Genomic DNA, 21201 nt, shown 5'->3' on the forward strand with positions numbered 1-21201 from the left:
AACATTTTAAACTCTCATGAAGTAATCTCTATATGTCAATAACTATAATTAACTTATAGCAAATTTATTTTGTATACAGTGTAATCAGAGATACCATACTTAGACAAAATACAATGAGGCTGTAGTTTGAGTACTCATATCCTACAGAGAGTGGGATGATTTAAATTTTTTTAAAAAAATTGTATTGTTTTTCTGTGATTCTGTGGTTGAGCTTACATAAGGTAAGTTTATGCAATAAATTAAACATACTCTGTGAGATAGACACCTCTAATGTTAGTAGCTTAACAAATAAAATCCCATTCTGGGTTTTTCTGGCTGGTGGTAGGATTGGGGTTTCTACTCCATACCATCCCATAGACTCAGGCAGATGGAGGCTCTCTGTCTTCAATATGTGGGCTTCTAAGTTACACTGGCCATAAGCATCCAACTAGCAGATGGAGGAAAAGAGAGAGGATTATACTGTGGGACATTTTATTCTGGAGGAGACCAGAACTCAAAATGGTATGCATTATTTCCACTCTATTTCCACTGGCTATAATTCAGTCACTTGGCAACACCATATTTCAAAGGGAAGCTGGGAATTATGATGTAGCTATAAGGATAGGAAGAAGAGGAAACCAGTTTGGTGATCAGCTGGTAATGCCTGGTATTCAACTATGTTTGGTAATGCTTGGTAATGCCAAACATTCAACAAATGTTAGTTGCCTTTTCCTTTCCTCAATAGCTACTCATATGTCTTATAGGACTCCCACAGCCCCCTTTCTCAAGAAAAGCCCCTCTTCTGTATTTCATATACAGCCCATTGACTCAGCTGGTAAATTGCTCTCCCATCAAACAGGAAATCCCAGGATACACTCTGAAAATGCATAAGTCAAACTTTTGATGTAGTGCATGAAAGTGCAAACATAAATTGATAATTCCCACCTTGCTAATAACCCAGATTCAGAGAAGCTACTCAGTTTAGCTCTGTGCTACTTTGACAGCCAAAGCAAAGAAGAAAATATGAACAAAGCAAAGAAGTTTGTAACAGAACACCTGAAAAGATTAATGTGGCCCTTGTATAAAATTAATTTTTAAAAAACTATATAATTATAAGATAATTCAACAAACCAATTTTTCAATGATGTTTATTTCAATGCAGTTTTAACAAAATTTGAAATATCATGTTCTTTCAAAAAATGATTTTGGTGCCCTCCCTCTGGTGTTGTAAGCATATGCTTAGCATAGCTGTTGAGTAAATCCAGCATTGATTATAGCTCTCAGGGGGAACCGCCAACATTAGCAATGACCAAAGCTAATCTTTTTGTGTGAGAGTAGACAAACTTTCATTCTTTTAGTGACTGATGTAGTTGAAATACACTGGGAATCTTTCTGAATCCCATTTCTCCTTCACTGCATAACCATATAACATATGGTTATATTTCCATTGCTTCTCTACATTATTTAAAAAGTTATTTTAAAGCCTAATTTTTTGTGGCTGCATGATATTCTTCTACATTTATGTATAATAGTTATTTATTCCTATTATTGGATGTTTAGTTTATCATTATAATTTTATTATTACATATCATGACTGAAAAGTCTTTTTATATTCATATCTCTGATAGAATTTCTGACCATTTCCTCAGTAATGATTTCCAGAAATGGAATTATTATATAAAAAGTTATGAACATTTTTAAGGTCTCAAATTTAATTATATGAACCAATGTGAACCAATGTAAATCTTTACAAAATATCATATTACCATGCCTGTCACTGAATCCTTAGCAGCATTAAATATTATCAGAGTTTGTTCTCTGTTAAAAGGCCTCACATATTAAGGCCCTCCACTTCTTTTGAATAATTATATAATGAATACCTATTCTGTATACAGGGCCTAAAATTCTGTATTAAAAATTAGATATATGGAATATATAAGTATATAGAGAATAGTTTTTCATTAAATTTGTTCTTACAATTATTGAATTCTATTTATTTTGACATTGCAATGCAAAGGGAGAAGACAACATAAATAAGTATATGAACAGGATGATTTTTTATTTTTAATTTCTAAATAACATAGTTCAAAATATTAGTCCAACGAAATGAGAAAATCAATACATTAAAACATATAATAAGGCTCTCATCTAAAACTTCATAAAGCTATTTGGCATTTCTATAAAACCTCAAAGTTTGGAGGGAAAAAAATTACAGAAAAAAAAGTTTCTAGCTCAAGATAGTGACTGGACTACATTTTTTGATGATGGACTGAATATATTTGTCTTCTTTATTTCTTCTTAAAATTCCACTGAATTTGGAATTTTCTTTTGGAAAAAAAGAAAATAATAACAGTGCTATAAAAAGAGTTTCATCAGTTTTTTTTTTTCCTACCATCTTGGAGTCTATGGAGGCCTGCTGAGAAAAAGGTTCAAATAACAGATATGTCCAAGGCCATTTGTTATCTGGCTATAAGCAGAGTCTTCAGAACCAAAGGGATCACAAAACTCTTCTTAAAGTTGAAAGTGTTTATGCTTGAGATGGAACTGAATTCTCTCTAGGCAAGAGATATGCTGATGCGTACAAAGAACAACACAGCGAATTCTGGTGGCAAAGAATAATTTGTCATGGAAACAATGGCATGGTTTGTGCCAATTCCAAAGCCATTGGATACAGACTCTGTGTGATTTAAACTTATTGAAAAGTACATAAACAAAGTGTGGAGGGGGAAAATGTGCCATTAGTCAATCAAAAATTCCAAAGAACTCCTAGAAGATTGAAATTAGGTAGGATCAATTTGAATAGAAAACAAAAAAAGAAAATAAGAGTTAATAACATTTCTTTTGAAGGAAATCCTAAAGAAGATCTGAATTCAAAATCAAGACGTAGAAAGAGCAAGTGTGGGCTACAGAACAACTAATGGCAATAAATTAAAGAACTGCATTCAGATCACCTGGACTACCCACCCCCTACGGAGATTTACATGTAGGATGCATAAGGGTAGTGCTTGCTGGATTAACACTTGAAAGTGATGGAAAGAAGCAGAATTGGGTGGCTAGAGAAGTTGAGCCATAGCCTTTCACTGCTTCCCTGAGTTAAGGCAAGGGGACTAAGTCTTTGTTCTCCTACTCTTTCTTTATCTTTTTTAAAAAAATTTTATTGTATTTTTAAAATTTTAATTAGTTTCAAGTATATAGTACACTATTTCTTCATAACTAGGCTATTCAACATCTCGATTTTTTCTTCAGTTATGTTGATCAGACAGATATTTGGATCCTTAATTGTGTCCCACATTCTCCTTAAGTTATTTTTAAAGTCTTGGCATCTTATCTCTTGCTGTTCTGATCACGTATCCTTGGCTTTCCTGTTCTCTCGATAAGGCATTTGATCCTCTTTTTTATTCACTTTGTTTATTCCTTTGTTTATTCCATTTAATATACTTCTCATCTCAGATAATGTGTTCTTCATTTCAGACTGGTTCCCTTTTATAATTTCCATTTCCATTTTTATGTTTTTTATCTCTTCATTGAAGTTCTCACTAAATTTATCTACACTTCTCAAAAGTTCATTGAGCATCTTTATAACCAGTGTTTTGAACTCTGGATCTGTTAGATTACTTGACTCCATTATATCTGGATCTCTGTTCTGTTCTCTCATATGGCTTCTGCTTCTTTGTCTTCCCATTTTGGCTGCCTTTCCGTGTCTGTTTCTAGGTACTAAGCAAAGTTCCTAAGTCTCCCGATCTTATTAGTGTGGATTTGTGAAGTAGGTATCCAGTGGCACAGTCCTGAGAGGGATTCAGCTGCAGGACAAACTTAGCCCAAGCCTCTACCCCTCCAGGGCCACCTGTACAGATTCAGCAAGCAATCCACAGATGCTGTGCTTATAGTTGCTTCAAAAGGCCACACTAGAAACTGAGGCCAGCTGCCTCTACCAGTGTGAGTCTCAGCAAAGAACACCTGACTTGCTGAAGATAAACCTGGATGTCGCTTGGGTGGGGCCCAAGTTGGGGTAGGTGGGGTTTCAGTTTGATGACTTCACAACTATGGCGGCACACTGGGAGGGGGAAGGGCTCAACAGGGAATAATGGATACTGCGGGCACTTCTGTACTGAGTGAGTCTCACCTTGGTCCTCACTCCGACAATGTCTTCCTGTAAGTTCCTGTTGCCCCCTATGCGCAGCCTAACTGGCACCGGTGCTCAGAGTGAGCGGGTCCACCACCGCGAAAATCTGCTCATGGACACAGCCCCTTTAAGAGGCATCTGCTACTGCCACTGCCGCTGCTGAGCCTTCGTCTCTCACTCAGCCACTTGGGACCGGGCAGCCCCACGTCCTCACCCCGTCCTACCTTCTGCTCCTGCAGGTTGCTTTCTTAAATTTCTCTGTAGTTGTATGGTTTGTTCATCTAGATCCCAGGCGATTTTCCCTTGCTGCTGCTCCTTGTTTCTGTCACAACTTTGATTCGGTTGCCAGAAGAATAAACAGAGCCTCTATCATCTACACCATTTCTTTCCTACTCTTTCTTGACCAGTATTTGAATGTAGGCTGCCTCTAGCGGTGGATGTAAGTTTGGAGGAGCAATTTCCTTCAGCTGAGAGCCATTCTTGCAGAGGGACTCCACTGTAAACTGTCAGCAAGCAACACTTCTGACAGCTGAGGGAATGGGTGTCTTAGTCCTGACAGAAGAAAAACAATTAGCCAGAAAGAAAACATGGACTTACAGGAAGTAATAAAGAGCAATGGAAAGGGGAAACAAATTTAAATTAATATTGACTATCAAAAGTAATAACAATAATGACATTGTCTTAGAAAGTTCAAAATATATATGAAATAAAATGCATGATAACAATACAAAGATGGATAAGAAATAAATGAATTTAAAGCATTCCAAGGTCCTGATATTGTCTGAGAAGGGGTAAAAATACCAAATTTTAATAAATCAAGGAGACATATTTATTTGGGTGACCACTTAGCAAATATCAAAAGATATGTAACTAACAAACTTATAGATAAAAACATTGAATCATAATAAAAAAAAACTTGGTTGATCCAAAAGAGGGCAAGAAAAGAGATAGAAAAGAATATAGGACCAAAAAAAAAAAAAACCTCTAAAAGGATAGTTATAAACCTGATACATCAATAATTACATTATTTATTAATGGACCAAATACTTTAATTAAAGAACAAAGATTTCAGATTGGATAAGAATTTACCTCTTAATCTCCAAATCAATGTCAATTACATCTGACAAAAGTTACATATTTTTTCTGAAAAAAATTACACATCCTTCCCTTAGGTGTTGTAAAATGTTCAACGTTAGTGTTCTCTATCATTGAAATGAATTGTAAAGGTGCATCTGTTAATGACATGATATTTTTACACATTTCATCTTTTCACATATCATGGTCCTACCAAGTACTGATATCAATTTATAAGCATGTGATTTTAGTTGGGCATATTAATCACATGGAAGACATTTATAAAAATCTATTAGATTCATCTCTTTATATTTCTTTTAACCTATCATTAAATTATAGATTAATCACTTTCAATTGAAAGTTAAGTGGAAGCTTCTCAATTGCTTCCATTAAAATTCAGTTAAATAAATTTTTGTTGTTATTAAATGAATGTTGAAATATGAAAATTTTTTATGCTTGCATTGAGGTCTAGCAAATACTGCTGCCACTGTAGTTTAAACTTGGACAATATATCTCCTGAAAATGTGTGTGGGAATGGAGATCTCACTTATTATTTTAACTTTAAGAGTATGGGAAATGTATTTAGCATTTCAGGTGTAACTAGAAATTATTGGTCCCTAATAACTTACATTTCCATTTATTTAGATGGCCAACTTTTACTGATAGTACCTGTTAGATGTGTTAAATGTAGTAAAACACAGGACTATTTTTAATTTAAATTAACTTTTATATTTAATTATTTTTGTTTATAACTCAATTTACTGAATGACTCTATAAAAATTTTTTTCACACATATTATTTGTCATAGTTATTTTTCATAATTCTATAGCTCTTTGAGGTACATTTCCTTTTCTTTTGTTCTCCTGATTTCAGGACCTTTCATTTCAGCATCCATTTATTGCTGGTTCGGAAATTTCTCTTAAGAATTTTGGAAACCAAAATTGACTACAGATCGTTAGACTTGTCATTCAAAATACTGTGTAATTGATTTTCATTACATTATCACCTTTAAATATTGTTGAAAGAGCAAATAGTGAATTTAGAACTTGTTACATAACTATTCACACATATTTTATTAGATTTAAAACTTATTTTAGCTTCTCTGGGCCTCAGTTTTTATATTTTTAATATGGGGATAATGATACCTATTTTAAAGTCCTTATTAGAAGTAAGATACTACATATAGAGTATCTGCTATTATAAGCTTTCAATATATTTTACTTCTTGGATCTTTAATTACCTAAATGTAATGTTAAACACTACTTCATAGTTTTTGCATAATATCTTTCTTTTATCTTGAAATAGCTCAAATAATTTGTTGTTCATATGTCAGTTCACTTTCATACCATAGAGAAATATAACTTTTCTGAATCACATGTATATAAATTTAAAGTATCCTTTAAATATGTATATATGTGTACATGAGTGTATATATCTAAATATAACATGTTGTGCATATTTAAAACACTCCTCTACTGTTTTATTATATCTACAAATATGTTGCCTTTTCACTAATTAAACATTTTAGTGAGAAAATTAGGGAGGAAAATGAAAAAAATATCAGCCACCATTTCTTGAGGCACATCATTCATAGACCATAGAAAAAGAACAAAACGGTTTGTGGAATTCTGTAGCCTGAAACCAACCATTAACAAACCAATGGCTTTCAAACCCAAAGGGTCACTCTGTGGGGAAGGGGGACCACTATATTCTGACATTTCTAAGGATCTCAAGAGCAACACCCATGGAGCAAAGTTTTCTTGGTAGCATGTTGTTAACTCGTGAACCGCAAAGTTTTGTGCTTAATCTGTGGTTGAAAATTTAAGCAGAAACCTGTAAATGAGAAGGTTAGTGTCTTAAAACCATATATTTAGTCAAATGAAGGTGTGGCTTCATGTTGTCCCTCTTTAGATACCCAACTTTGAAGAGCAGATGGTTGGATCACTTTAAGGCATTTCTTACAAGTTTGTAGAAGCTTCTTTCCTCTTATTTTCTTCCCCCGAATATTATTTTCATAGTTTGATGAAATAGGAGTCACCGTTTATATTTGCCATGTTTGAATGTGAAGACTGTAGTGGTTGTTTTAATAACTCAGGAGTATTCACATGTTTCCACCCTGGAGCTATTCTAAAAAGAAACCACAGCTCCAGAAATAAGCAAAGCAAACAAAACAAAATAAACTAATGTGATGTCTTTCAGATTGCAGGTAGTAAGGTTACTGGTAACACGATGTTCAACTCTGCCAAGATATTTTCCCCTGCCTTAAAAATGTAAATATAATTAAGTATTTCTGTTCAGTTTTATTTTGGTATTTTCCAAATGTCAATGGCAGGTCAGAAGGGGAGATGGAATGAGGAGACCTGGAGCACTGGAAGACCACTCCTGCTTGCTTCGTGTTCTGGCCTCAGGAGTGGCTCATTCTGTCGGCCCATTCTCCTGGTCCTCCTTCAAATCTTGGCAGAAATAACACCACTATTTCCTTCATTTGGGCTTCCCTCTCTTTCATTTCTTATTCTTTCTGAATGTCCAAGGACTCTAGAGATTCTTGCTATTATCATATTTCTGAAGACTAATAATGAATCATTCATTTGTTTGTTCATTCAACAAGTATCTAGAGATCATCTACTATAAATGGTCACAGAATTCTAGGCTGACATTCAAGGGCATAAAAAGAAATCAAGGATGCCATTTGGAACTTGCAATCTAGAGAGACAATCCTGAAAAGACACATTTCAAAAGTTATATCACAACACAAATACTTGAGTTAGTTGAGAAAGTTCTGGCCAGTGGAAACCATATAGTCCAGCAGGGTGAACTTAGGCATGGTCTGCCTGGCAGGTATAGAATGAACTTAGGCATGGTCTGCCTGGCAGGTATAGAAACCAGTGTCTGGAAGGGTGGGTCCATATTTTGTGAGACATCATTTGTTCTCAAGGAACAAAAATCCTCTCAAGCTACATCAAAAAAAAAAAAAAAAAAAGGAGCTGTAGAGCAACAGAGTGAAAAAAAAAAAAAAAAAAAGGAGCTGTAGAGCAACAGAGTGAAACTGCAATGTCAGGGCAGCCTCCCTGTCTTTCTCAGTCTATAACTCTCTTTCCATAAAAAGTGATCTCTTCTCCTTGCTGCAAACTAGCTTGCTCCTCAAGATTCTTGATTTCTGCTCTTCTTTATCCTCAACTTGGATATACCTCATTTACCCAAAACCCAACTCCAATTCTAACACTGGACATACACCTAACATAGACTCATGAGTTGTAATGACACCAATCTATACTTTCGTGTTAACTTTTCCAGAAGCATTCAAAACCCAGATATAAGAATGGAGAAGCCAGATAGTAAAGTTGGATCTAGAACTGTCAGGATGTAAGATGTATGTGGTAAAAGCAAATGGAAGCAAGGATGATACAAATATGGAATAAAGGGTTTTAACCAAGGGAATCAAAACTGTATTGGGAAGGTCAAAAGGACAAAACTATTAGGAAAAATGAGAAAGTCCAAGGACCAGGATGGGAGATGTTGAATCAATAAATAGCGTTTAGTTTTCCATTTGCACTAGCTTTCCCCTTATAATTAGCCCCTAAGCAAGCTACATTTTCTAGTTGAGTTATGGTAGATAATTGATGTGTAAAATAAATTTCCCCAGGAAATTATCTGTGTTTAAGACAATGGACTAGACTGGGAGCCAAGAAGTATCATGAGGACAATTATAGTTTGGCAATTGTAGAGCTTGTGTAGGAGGAGTGCTTTAAGTTAATGCAGTGGTTGGAGAGAACAATATCCAGTTGGCTTGGAGGTAAGTAGCGCTGAAGGTACTATTCAGTGGCCATAGATATGAACATGCTCTCCCCCTCCGTCCCTCTCTCTCTCTCATGCGTGCACGCGCGCACACACACACACACACACACACACACACACACACTTTTACCTCTGCAGTCTGTGCTTATTCCCATAAGTCTTTCTAGATATCTGATCACCAGGAGTGCCAGAATATGTCTTGAACTACAAAACAAAGTAAGTGGCAGGAAGTTTGCTTCTGGGTTCAGGGCAATTGGCTAATATATGGCTTTACAGAAAAAGATGAATGAGGAGTTTATATTGCAGAAGGATCCTACAGTATCCTGGAATATTTAGAACCTATTAGCTGAATACATTAACACTGAAGAGATGGTTATACATCTTTTAATCACTTGACTACAGTTTGTGCCAATGAAGGTGAGTTAATATCTTTAGAAGATTCAAGAAATGGATTTCAAAAGTAAACTAGGAATATAATTAAAATAGATGATCTCACAGCTGTCTACATGTTTGGCATAGCTTCCAAATGACTGTGGCACTTGGGTTAAATTCAGAAATAGCACCCCACAATATATTTGTCCATAACTATCCTTCTCACTTTTTTGTTGAGGTAATATTTACCTTGTATGAAATTAATCATTTAAAGTATACAATTCGGTGAGATTTAGTATATTCACAATATTGTACAACCATCACCTCTATGTAGTTTCAAACATTTTTATTATTTCAAAAATGAAACTCCATACTATTAAACGCTTCACACTTTTTTTTCACTCATACTATTTCCACCTCCTGGAGGTAATTTCATTTCCTGCCTATGCAGAAATTCAAAACCAGCTTATGTTGGAACTAAAAACTCAGAAAAAGGAAATGAGGCAGAAGTTGGGGCTGTTTTGAGGAGGAATTAACGCTGTGTTCTGCCTAGAGTTGGGATTTCTCTAGGAAGACCTGCATGTGGGCAGTAGGCCCGGTCCTCTATAGGTTAAAATTTTTATTTGTTATATATGCTAATAATTTTACATTAATGCATAATGCAGATTGTATTATAAATGCTAGTTACAATTTTTTTTTTTTTTTGCATTTTTGGCCTTCCTTTTCCCTTTTCCTTACATTCATAACCTGTTCCGTCTCTCATACATATCATTCTCTCATCCATAACAACTTAACTGGCATCTTTCCACTTCGTCACCATGGTTACCGAATCACATACAGACATTTATTTACTATAGAAAGCACATGTTTTCCTTATCATTTTTCTTTTACAAAAATTATAGAATGAATATCTGTACAACCACCCGTCTTATACATTTTACTCAACAACAAATACCTTGTGGATATCACCTCAAGTCAATTGTTTAGCTCTGATTTATTTTGTTAATAAATATCACATGGTGTGAATGTGGCATAATTTATACCACAATTGATGATTATTCACTATGTTTCCATTTATTTATTCTCTGCCCACTATTAATGAAGCTATAATAGACTCCTTCATACACGTTATTATGTGCTACTGGCTTAATTTATATGAGATAGATTCTCCGGAGTGGTACTGAATCAAAGAATATACATTATTTTAAAAATTTCAACATATGTTGTCAGATTGCTTTAGCAGTAGCAATGCACAATTCCACCAGCAATTCTGAGAGAGCCCTTTTTATTATATCTTTGTAGGTGTGGAATAATACTCATTATTACTTTCATCTGTATATCACTAACTACCAGTAAACTTGAGCGTCTTTCCATATTTGTGAGATATTTGGGTTTATTATAAGTTAATATATATATATATATATTTCTTGCCCATTTTATCTATTGCACGCCTTTTACTAGGACATTTTTATTATAGCTACCAACACCTTGTCTTAATCTATGCTGTAATTATTTTCTCCAAAGCCATTGTTGGTTCATTTTTATAAAAATGCATTTTCTTTTTTCCTCTATAAACTGATATTGTTTCCTGGATTTTACTGTATTATTACTTTTTGTATTATTACTCTCCCCCATTTAATTCTTTAATTCACCTCTTTAATTTTTGGTGGGAGCCTGTTTCACAATTTATTTCTAATTTTATTGGATTGTGCTAATCAAATGTAAACTATAAAATCCCAAATTTTTAGGTTTTAAATTTTTCTTTGTGACTAAGTACACAATTTTCGTAAATGTTCCATAGATGAAAACAAAAATGTAAATCTTTACTAAAGGGATATTCAATTTCTCTATGTCCTTGTTTAATGTTTTTGGCTATAAATAACCATCTTATTCTAGAGACGTTATTCAAGTTTTTAACTATAATCATATTTTTACCACATTTTCCTTATTTTGCCAATAGTTTGATTTAATAAATTTAGTTTCTATATTATGTGGTATAATTATGCAATTCCACAAATCATGCCTTTTATTACTTAAAAAAAATCTTACTTTATATGATTTGATGTATTAGGATTTGGAGGAGTTACTCAGTAAATAGCATCCCTCTTTCTCACCTAAGTAGAACAAGTGAAGAAGTAAAAGCTAATAGATGTTATATGCAGGACAGCCTTCATAATTTACAAAGCCCAGTGCAAAATGAAAATGTGAGCCTCTTGTTTAATAATAATTAAGAATTTCAAGACAGGGAGAGCCGAGCATTAAACTTAAGTCCAGGGACAAGTAAGTAAGCACAGAGACCTTCTAAGCATGCCCTGTGTTACTGCTCAGGTGGCAAGCCCATGAAACCGGCCTTGGGTATATGGAAGTCTAAATATCAACTTTGTTACTAGTAAAGCTGATGTAGGGAAATGTGTGAGAGTTAAATGGTCCTGCTAAATCGGACTTACTCTGTGGGTGACTGACCAATACCACGTTTTACTAATCAATGGTCCAACTCTGTCTGATTAAGTATTCAAAAAGTTAATAATTTATAAATCTGGAAGTATATAAAACTATGTTAAGTGATGACATATCACAGATAGTTATGTGTCATAAAAGAAAATTTGGAGTAATGTCATGGAGTCTCCTCTTGCCTATTTTTGGCATATTCTACTTTCTCTCAACTTTTGCAAACAGATTTGCTGCTGAGTCATCTAGCGATGTCCCAGGAGATTATCTCATTTGCCTTTTCCACACACTAGGAATAGCACAGGCCTTGGCCATGTGTACTTATCCTAAACCGGGCTAGAATTGAACTTCAACCCTGTCCTAACGAGGCCACCCCCAGTGATGAGAAGGCGCTCATCCTTCATGGCAATTTTATTCTTAGCTTCTCTTCTGAGAAGACATAGTGAAGGACACAATTAGTGTCAACAATGATGGGCCGTGTTTATTTTTCATGGTGTGAACACCCAACTTCTAGGACTAGTTCTGTGGTCAGTGCCCAGTGGTTTAATTCTTTTTAGTCTTCACTGTCCTAGAGGAGTAAGAACTAAAAAAAAAGGGTCATGACATGCTGGAAATATGGCATGTCAAAGAGAATAAAATACAGTTATGGAATCCACCATTTGTGCATAACACATTCCAATTCCTCCATTAAACAAATTGCTAGTGGCTGTACGCTGTAAATAAATTCAGACACAGCCTTGAGATTTGTAGAATCCAATCAGACTTTCTAATATTAAGGATTATGTGCCTCAACAAGTCAGGAAAAAAGGAAAGAATTCAGAATTCTGTTAATGATTTTTAGCCAGAGGATAGAATAACATTTACATATCTTAAGAGAAAATGGAACACAAACTTCAATTAAGCATGTAGCCACTGAATGAGGGTTTCAGATTAACTTTACTTGAAAATTGGGAATAAAATGATTCAAATTTGAGGGAATAGGTAATGTACCCAGTTTTTCTTTATATTCAGAGTCATAGATATAGCAGCTACAAAGGAGTCAACCGTGTCCCATAAGTGTCTCAAACAGGATCTAGTGGAATTCTGACTGATATCACTGGTACTTAAAAAACACACAGACAACAAGCCAGCATGCTGAGATAAAAACCTGACAATATTTTCATAGAAGAAAAGCATTCAAAATTATTTGGAGAGGCATAATTGTTAATTTTTAGAAAGTTTGCATACTTCAAACAAGAAAATTTAACATTAAGTATAGAAATTATAAAGATAAGTAAACCTATATTACTCATGTTTTAAATGAAAGAATCAGCATATTTGGCATACTAGATATTTATAGTTTAAGAGACTCTTCTAGAGCAACAAGATGGCCTTGTAATTTAATGTAAAGAAAATGTTTCAGTTGTTGATCATTTGAATCTTATGGTTGCTTTCTCTTTTCTTGATTTCTGTTCTTGTCTTCATTATTTCCTTCTTTCTACTTTCTTTAGCTTAAATTTTAGGGTCGTTTTTCACCTTCTTGAGATGAAAAATTAGATTATTAGTTTTCAGCTTTTCTTGTTTTCTACCATATGTAGTTAAGACTATAAAATTCTCTTTTGGCACAGCTTTAGCTGTATCTCATAAGTTCTGATAAATAGTATTTTCATTACTTTGCAGTTAGTATTTTATGATATTTATTATGGTTTTTTCTCTGATGGATTATCTAGAAGTACATTGCTTAATTTTCAAACATATTAATGTTTTTAAGTTTTCATTTTTGTTTTTATTTCTAGCTAATTTCCATCACAAACAGAAATTGTATTCTGATCTCAATCTTTTGAAATTTGTTGAGAATTACTTTATGTCCCACATTTGTTTTGTTTTGCTTTGTTTTTTTGATAAATGATCCTTTGCACTTGATAAGATCATCTCTTCTACAGGTACTGGGTGAAATGTTTTATATATGTGTCAATTAGGCCAATTTTGTTAAGCATGCTATTCAAATATTCTAAATTCTTATTTTTTTGTCCATTTCTTCTATAAGTTACTGAGGGAACTGTGTTAAAATCTACTAAAAATGTAAATTTATTTATTTCTAAGTTCTGTTTCTTTAAAATTTGTATTATTGCATCTTCCTGATAGGCTGATATATTATATTAATTATATTATATCATTATATTTTTTTGAGCATTAACGGTAGAAGCTTTATTCAATGGCCAGAGAATGGCAAGTGGAGACTAGTTCTCAAATCTGTTTCTCAAGCTGGTCTTTTCATTATTATAAAATGTCCTCTATCTCTGGTAATGGTTTTCAGCTACTTTGTCTGATATTAGTGGCATCGTATATACTTTTCAACATTTATTTCCAACGTTTTGGTATTTCTATGTTTTAGGTATGCCTCTTATAAGTCCCGAACTTTTTAAAAATTATTTGATTTCTTTTTGTGCTGACTGTTCTATATTTCACTTTTGTCTCTGATATATTTTATTCCTAATGCCAAATTTTTGTTGATATATTTCATGTACTGTCATCTGTCCTGTTTGATTTGCCTCTCCCTCCTTCATGAGGCTTGGAGAAAAATTATACAAAGATTTTGTCTTACATCCTACCTCAGACACTACCAAGGTCGTTACACAGGCATTATTATTATTCATTCTCAATAACTGCATTTCCTTTATAAGTCCTATTTCATATATCTTACTCTTTGACCATCACCCCTTAGATTTCAGGTTTTTTTCAATACCCCAATCCCAACAATCCTTTAAATCTGCCTTTACACTGTTCCTCCTTACACAGCTTAAATCCCATGGCTCATCATTTTAATCAACATATTGTTTCTACTTGCCCTTTCTCACCTGGTTGAACCAGCTATGTGAAACCCCAACTCTGATTAAATCCACCTTTCTGCCTACTCTGCCCCTGGATCTGTTCAACTAAACATAGAGAAAAACCACACTACTGGTCTTGCTCTACCATCATACTTGAATTTCAAGGGGCCTGCCAATGCTGCCTCCCAATCATACTATGTTTCTCTAATCATTCGCTCTCTCTCTGTTAGCTACTGTATCATATCTTTCTTTCCTTGATCCACGCTCTCAGCTGATGACCTGCTTTGATAATTAACTAAGAAAATAAAGCACTCAGAAGAAAACTGGCACAGACTCCCAGTACCCCACCCCCAACTCACATCCTAGCATGTGTGCCCATGTACTCTTCTGATCTATATGTTGCTGTAGATGAGCTTTCTGTCATCTGTCTAATGTGCACTAGGACCCACCTGCTCTTACTTGCCCTATGAAGGGAAATTTGGCAGAACCTAGCAAAATCACAAATGAACATGCCCTTTGACTAAGCAATTTCACTTTTGCGAGTTTATCTTACAGATATGCTTCACACATTTGGAATGATGTGTGTACAAGTTTAGTCATTGCAGCACTGTGGGCAAATGCCTATCAATAGGATACTAGTTAAATAAGTTAGATTCATCAATTCCTTGAGGATTCACCTCTAGCTCTCTGTGTGCTGCTATGTAGATTGTCAAGTTACTTTATATATAACAAGATACATTTGTTTCAATAAAAAAGCATGGGACCGAATAGTATTGCATAGGTGCTACTGTCTGTGTAAAAAAAAAAGGATAAAAACAACAATAAAGCTTTATATATACTTACAAATGCATAAAGAAGCTCCGGCACACATTCACAAGAAACTACTAAGGGTTGTTTCTTGTAGGAGTAAGAGGAACAGGTTTAGGAGTAGGAAGAAAACTTTTCACTGAATGCCTTTTTATAATTTATAATTTATAGATTGGGAAAAAATACCAGAACATGTCAGTCTTCTGCTTTAAACCTTTCAATGGCTGTTCGCCTTTCTTAGAGAGCAATTTAGTCCTTACAACGACCAACTGTGCTCTAAGTTATTTGGCTCTCTTCCCGCTCTCCATCCTCTTCTATCACACTCACACAGTGACACCACCTTCTTGCCGTCCTTGAGAATGTCAGACATGCTCCTGCTTCAGACTCATTGCTACTGTTCTCTTGCTTTCAGTGCATTTCCTTCACTGTACTTGTCGCTTAAGCTATCCTTTCCTTCAGGTGTCTGCTCACTCTATCAGAGAAGCTTCTCCTGATCATCCATAAAAGAGCATGCCTCTATCTCAGTTATTCTTTAGTCTCCCCGCTACACACACACACACATTTTATTTCCTTCATGGCACTTACCACCACCTGACATTATAATGCATGCACGGTGCACGCGCACATGCAGACACACATTTATATAAATGTTGGTTTCTGTCTCGCCCCCTCGATAGTGTATGAGCTCCATAAGAACAGAGACATTATCTTTTTTGTTCACTATTGTATCCCTCACATCTAGAATGGTGATTGGCACATAGAAATAAGTGATTGAAAATAAAATCAGTTCAAACATTGTTATCAGGGCTCTCTACTAATAATATGTTATCTATTTCCTGTCTCTACTTCTCTCTGTAGTTTGGTCCCATTCTCTCCTACTACAGACGAGCTCTCAAGACTTGGCCACCAACTGTTTCATATTCACATTCTCCAACTTTAGGAACCCAAAGCCAAGTATTAGTTTTGATTTGAACAGAATCACTTGGAGGGACTGTGGATAACTGCAAGAACGAGAAAGCAGTGTTTGGTCTCCCAGACGAATGTTCTCTTTTGTCTGAAGCATGAAGGTATTTTTAGAAAATTGACCACTTTTTTGCTTTTGTGTTCCCAGTTACCTTTAGGTTAGCCATAGTGTGTGATGCATGGATTCATAAAGAAGACCTTAAGAAACACTTTCTTAAAGAATGTGTTTCCTGCATTTTTGTGTTTTTAAAACAGTTATTTCTTTATACATGAAATGCAGTTTGGCTATGTATAAAATTTTTGGATTATTTTTTAAAATAGAATTTTGCAGTTATTGTTACATTATCTTCTGACATGTAATTTTGTTGTCAAAGAGTTTGAGATTATCCTGATTTTTTTCCTTTATAAGTTAAACGACTTTTTTTTTTTTGCCTAGATACCCAAAAGATTATTTATTTTTGAAAACCAGTGAAACCACAATGAGATACCATCTCACACCTGTTAGAATAGCTGTAATCAACAGGATAAGTAACAACAAATGCTGGAGAGGACGTGGAGAAAAAGGAAACCTCATACACTGCTGATGGGACTGCAAATTGGTACAGCCACTTTAGAAAACAGTATAAAGATTCCTCAAAAAACTAAGAATTGATCTACCATATGATCCAGCAATCCTTCTGCTGCGTATTTACCCCAAAGACTTGAAAACTCATATCCAAAAAGATATTTGCACACCAATGTTCATAGCAACATTATTCACAGTGGCCAGGACATGGAAGCAACCAAAGTGTCCTATGATAGATTGGATAAAGAAGCTGTGGTACATATATACAATGGACTGTTACTCAGCCATAAGAGGAGATGAACACTGCCATTTGCAACAACATCGGCGGACCTCGAGATAATCATGCTAAGTGAAATAAGCCAGACAGGAAAAGTTGAAAATCATATGATATCACCTATATGTGGGATATAAACCTAAAAGCAACAAACAAACAGGACAAATAAACAGAGCCTCATGGACATGGACAATAGACTAGAGGTTACCAGAGGGGAAGGGAGAGCGGAGAGGTAAGATGGAGTAAAAGGGGTCAAATATGTGGTGACAGAAAGAAATATAACTATGAGAAATGAAAACACAATGTAAATATGTATATGCCTTACTGTTAAAATGTACAGCTGAAACTTATTGAATTTTGTTAACCAATGTCACCATAAAAAATTATTTTTGTTAACCAATGTCACCATAAAAAATTATTTTTGTTAACCAATGTCACCATAAAAATTAATTATTTTTTTAACCAATGCCACCATAAAAAATTAATTTTGTTAACCAATGTCACCATAAAAAATTAATTAATTATTTTTTTTAAAAAGAAACCCAGTGAACATAATATTCTTCAGGGTTGATCATTTTCGAATAACCATTTTATAACTCATGATGTATTTTTGCAATACTTAGATCAAGTTTCCTTTGACATCAAAAAATGTTTCCTTATTTTTTTTGTCCCATACTTTGTTTTTTTCTTTGATACTCATGATTATTTGTGTCTTGAGGTTCTATTGCCTGTTTTCTAGATCTATTATAGTCTCTAATCCTTTTAACCTCTCTTTTTTGGTTCAGCTTGCCTCTTTTTCTCATTTTTATCTTTTGTGTCACTTACTGTGTTGTCTACAGTATCTCTTATCTTTTAAGATCCTTTCAGTTTTGCCAATTTTTTTCTGGTGATTTTTGTGGCGATTTTATTTTTCTTTCACTTTTTTCCTGACCTCCGACAGCTAGTATTTCATGTCTGCAATATCTTCTTCTCTTCCATGGGTTTTTGTTTGTGTATTCTATATTTCACTCCATACAGGCAATTACCTCGTTACAGTTGTTTAAATTGATGGTAAAACATTTGTTTACAATATTTATCTATTCCATGGCAACAGTAGTCTGATGAGTGGTCTTCGTCTATTATTTTCTTTGTATTTTTTTCCTTGTAGAACCTCTCTATAGATCCTTTACTGATTCTTTTTTTTTTTAAGGGCCATGTAGAAACCCTGGGTCTCTACACTTCCAATAAAAGAGTCACAAAAACTTTTGTGTCTTTAGGGAAGCTCACAGAGATTAATACTACTATCAAAAATTTGAAAGATTTATGATGAAAATTTCTATCACATTTTCCTTAACTCAGCAGTATAACAGGTACAGAATGACAGAGAATTGTAAGTTCGATGAAGTAGTGACTAATATTCATAGCTCCTGATCTAGATGTGGTCTTTTACTAATTCTTTTTAATTATTTATTATTAAAAGTTTTTGTTTGTTCATTTTTAATTTTCTGAACCAGCTCTTTGAAGGAAGTTTATGAGAGAGGTAGAAGCAAGGGCCTTGTTCCATGCTATTTGGGATCTTTCTTATAATCTAGAGATTTAGAAGGTGCATATTCAGCTTTCATGTTTTTTCAGTAAGTCAAAATAGACAGTAATTTTTTCTTTACAATTCATGTTCTGCTCTTCCCTGCTGTCACAAAGAAAAACTGTTTCCTGGAAACTTGGCTTCTCTATATGACGTTTGATTCAGCCATACTTGCTCTGCTCCTGGAATCAAGTAAGGTAGACAAGGTTTCCAACTTCCATTTGATACCTACTCTACATCCTGAAAAATTAGGGATATTGTTTTTGCACTTCTATGGGTTCATAACAATTTTGCAAAGTGTAAAATATGCAGTTTTTTTTCTGATATCTATAACAACTGTATCCTATCGTCAATTAGTTTTCACTGTGTTATCTTCTCCCAATGTCCGCCCTAGTGACATTGTTTTATGTTCCCATTGTTTCTTTTGGATATATATATATATACACACACATATATATATGTGTATATATATATCACATATATATATACATATATACACATATATATGTATATATATATATATATATCTCACATATATATATATAGGCTTAGAAGGAGAAAAGGCTGATTTCATGTCAATATGTTCAAATTTGAAATTCCTTGTACTTTCAATTTTTCAAAGCACTGTATAAAATGGCAGTCCAATCAGGTGAGGGGAAAAAAAAGAGTTCATATGCCTATTTGTCATGTGCCACCTACTCTACTAATGCTGGAAATAAAACACTGAGCTAGATAGATAATGTTTTGTGGAGATTATGTTCTAATTATAAAGATTAAAACAAATAATAAGAGAACCTAAATAAAATAGTTGAAAGATGTAGTAAGTGTATTGAAGAAAAGAATATGCCAATTCGTACATTAGAATCTGACAGACATTGTCACCAAGTTCAGATTAGATTAGTTTTCAGGGGTTTTTTGTTTTCGTTTTTTGTTTTTTTTTTTGGTTTTTGGTTTTTGTTCTTTTTTTGCTTTAGAAATACATCGACAGTGGTGGTTAAAACTCCAGGCACCAGCTGTCTTTATTTGGCAAAAAAGGAAATGTATGTTCTGTTCATTTGCCAAGATTGACTTTGTGCCTGGCCAGAGATTCAAGACAGGGTTTGAACAGCCCACAGTTTCTTTCCCATAAAACACCACAAAGTTAATGAGTTATCTTTATCTTCATGGGAACTTATTTCTGACTTAAAGAAATCAAAACATGTTTTTTTCTTATTGGCTACATATTTGACTTGACCTAATAAAAGGAACAGGTAACGATCCTAAAAATCAAGAGTTAAACATGTCTATGATCTTAGTTATCCAATATTAAATATACTTTCTTTCCCAGGGTTGCTCACTGGCACGTTTTTAGCCAGAATTTAGCTAATTTTAAGTCATCATATCCCTTCCTGATATAGATTAGAGCAATGACATTATACTGACCTATAGGTTTGGTCAGTAGCCTTATGTCAAAAGATGTTTGGATATTAGGAAGAATTTTAGAAAAATCAATCAAAGACAGATGGAAGCAATGTAAATGTACTAAAAAATACAAAGATTCAAATTCTAAATTAAATAAGGATCTGAGTATTTTCTTTTGTTCAATTAACTGTTAGGGGATTTTGTAAATTTATGTTCACCTGTAGTGGGTTCTTTTACAAAATCAAATATTGAAGGATATGTTACTTGGTATCTCTTACTAATTCAAGGAAAGAATCTATAGAATATTAGAATATCAGTTCTCATCTACTTTCTATTAAAGTTTATTTATTTTGGAAAGAAAATATTATAGATAATAATAAAAAAAATCTTACATACATTGTGTGCCCTCTTTTCGTAAAGCAAATTCATTTTCACTTTACTAGCACATGACAAATTGAAAGCCAGAGTTTGGCGGCTAAACTTAGGTGGCTAAGTTTAGCATCAAAGCATTGAATAATGAGCATTGTGGTGAATTAGCAAAACTAGTTAAATTAAAGGATTCTAAAGAAATTAAGCTATAATAGAATGCTTATATTGTTCTCTTACCTTCTTTCCTGCAGACATCTAACTAAAACAACTTCAATTAACTAAAACAACTTGAACTTAGTTTCACATTGTTAACAGCCAATCTATCCCAAGTTCTAATGTGTAACTTTATAAGGGATACCCTCCTAAACTGAAAATATTGACGTGTTCGAACTAAACACATGATCTTAAAACTATTGGTTTTGTTTTTGTCTTGTATACTTAGAGAAATTTACTTTTCATTAGGTAGATAGCATAAAAGGTAAATCATTCTTTTTTAATAATCTTACTTTTTTTTTTATTAATCTTTCTTAAATCTTTCTTGGCATCATAAAAATCTAATCTAATTTCCCCCTGCCCCTGGAATATTTATTCTTATTCCAACAACATAACAAACATGTGGTGGTGCTTTTATTCTGCTACATTACATTCAAACCTTACCTC

General features: G+C 33.9%; 1 long non-coding RNA gene across 1 annotated transcript in view; it reads left to right on the top strand.

Annotated features, from left to right (window-relative positions):
* The window catches only part of LOC111737264, a 71668-nt gene extending 54822 nt beyond the window's left edge, over positions 1-16846 (top strand). The window contains exons 4-5 of the long non-coding RNA XR_002779400.1: positions 16267-16475; positions 16808-16846. This is a non-coding gene — a long non-coding RNA (uncharacterized LOC111737264). The remainder of the gene's footprint in view (positions 1-16266; positions 16476-16807) is intronic.
* The last annotated feature ends 4355 nt before the right edge of the window (positions 16847-21201 follow it).

This window comes from Pteropus vampyrus, unplaced genomic scaffold, assembly GCF_000151845.1.
Source record: "Pteropus vampyrus isolate Shadow unplaced genomic scaffold, Pvam_2.0 Scaffold25, whole genome shotgun sequence".
Taxonomy (NCBI): Eukaryota; Metazoa; Chordata; class Mammalia; order Chiroptera; family Pteropodidae; genus Pteropus; species Pteropus vampyrus.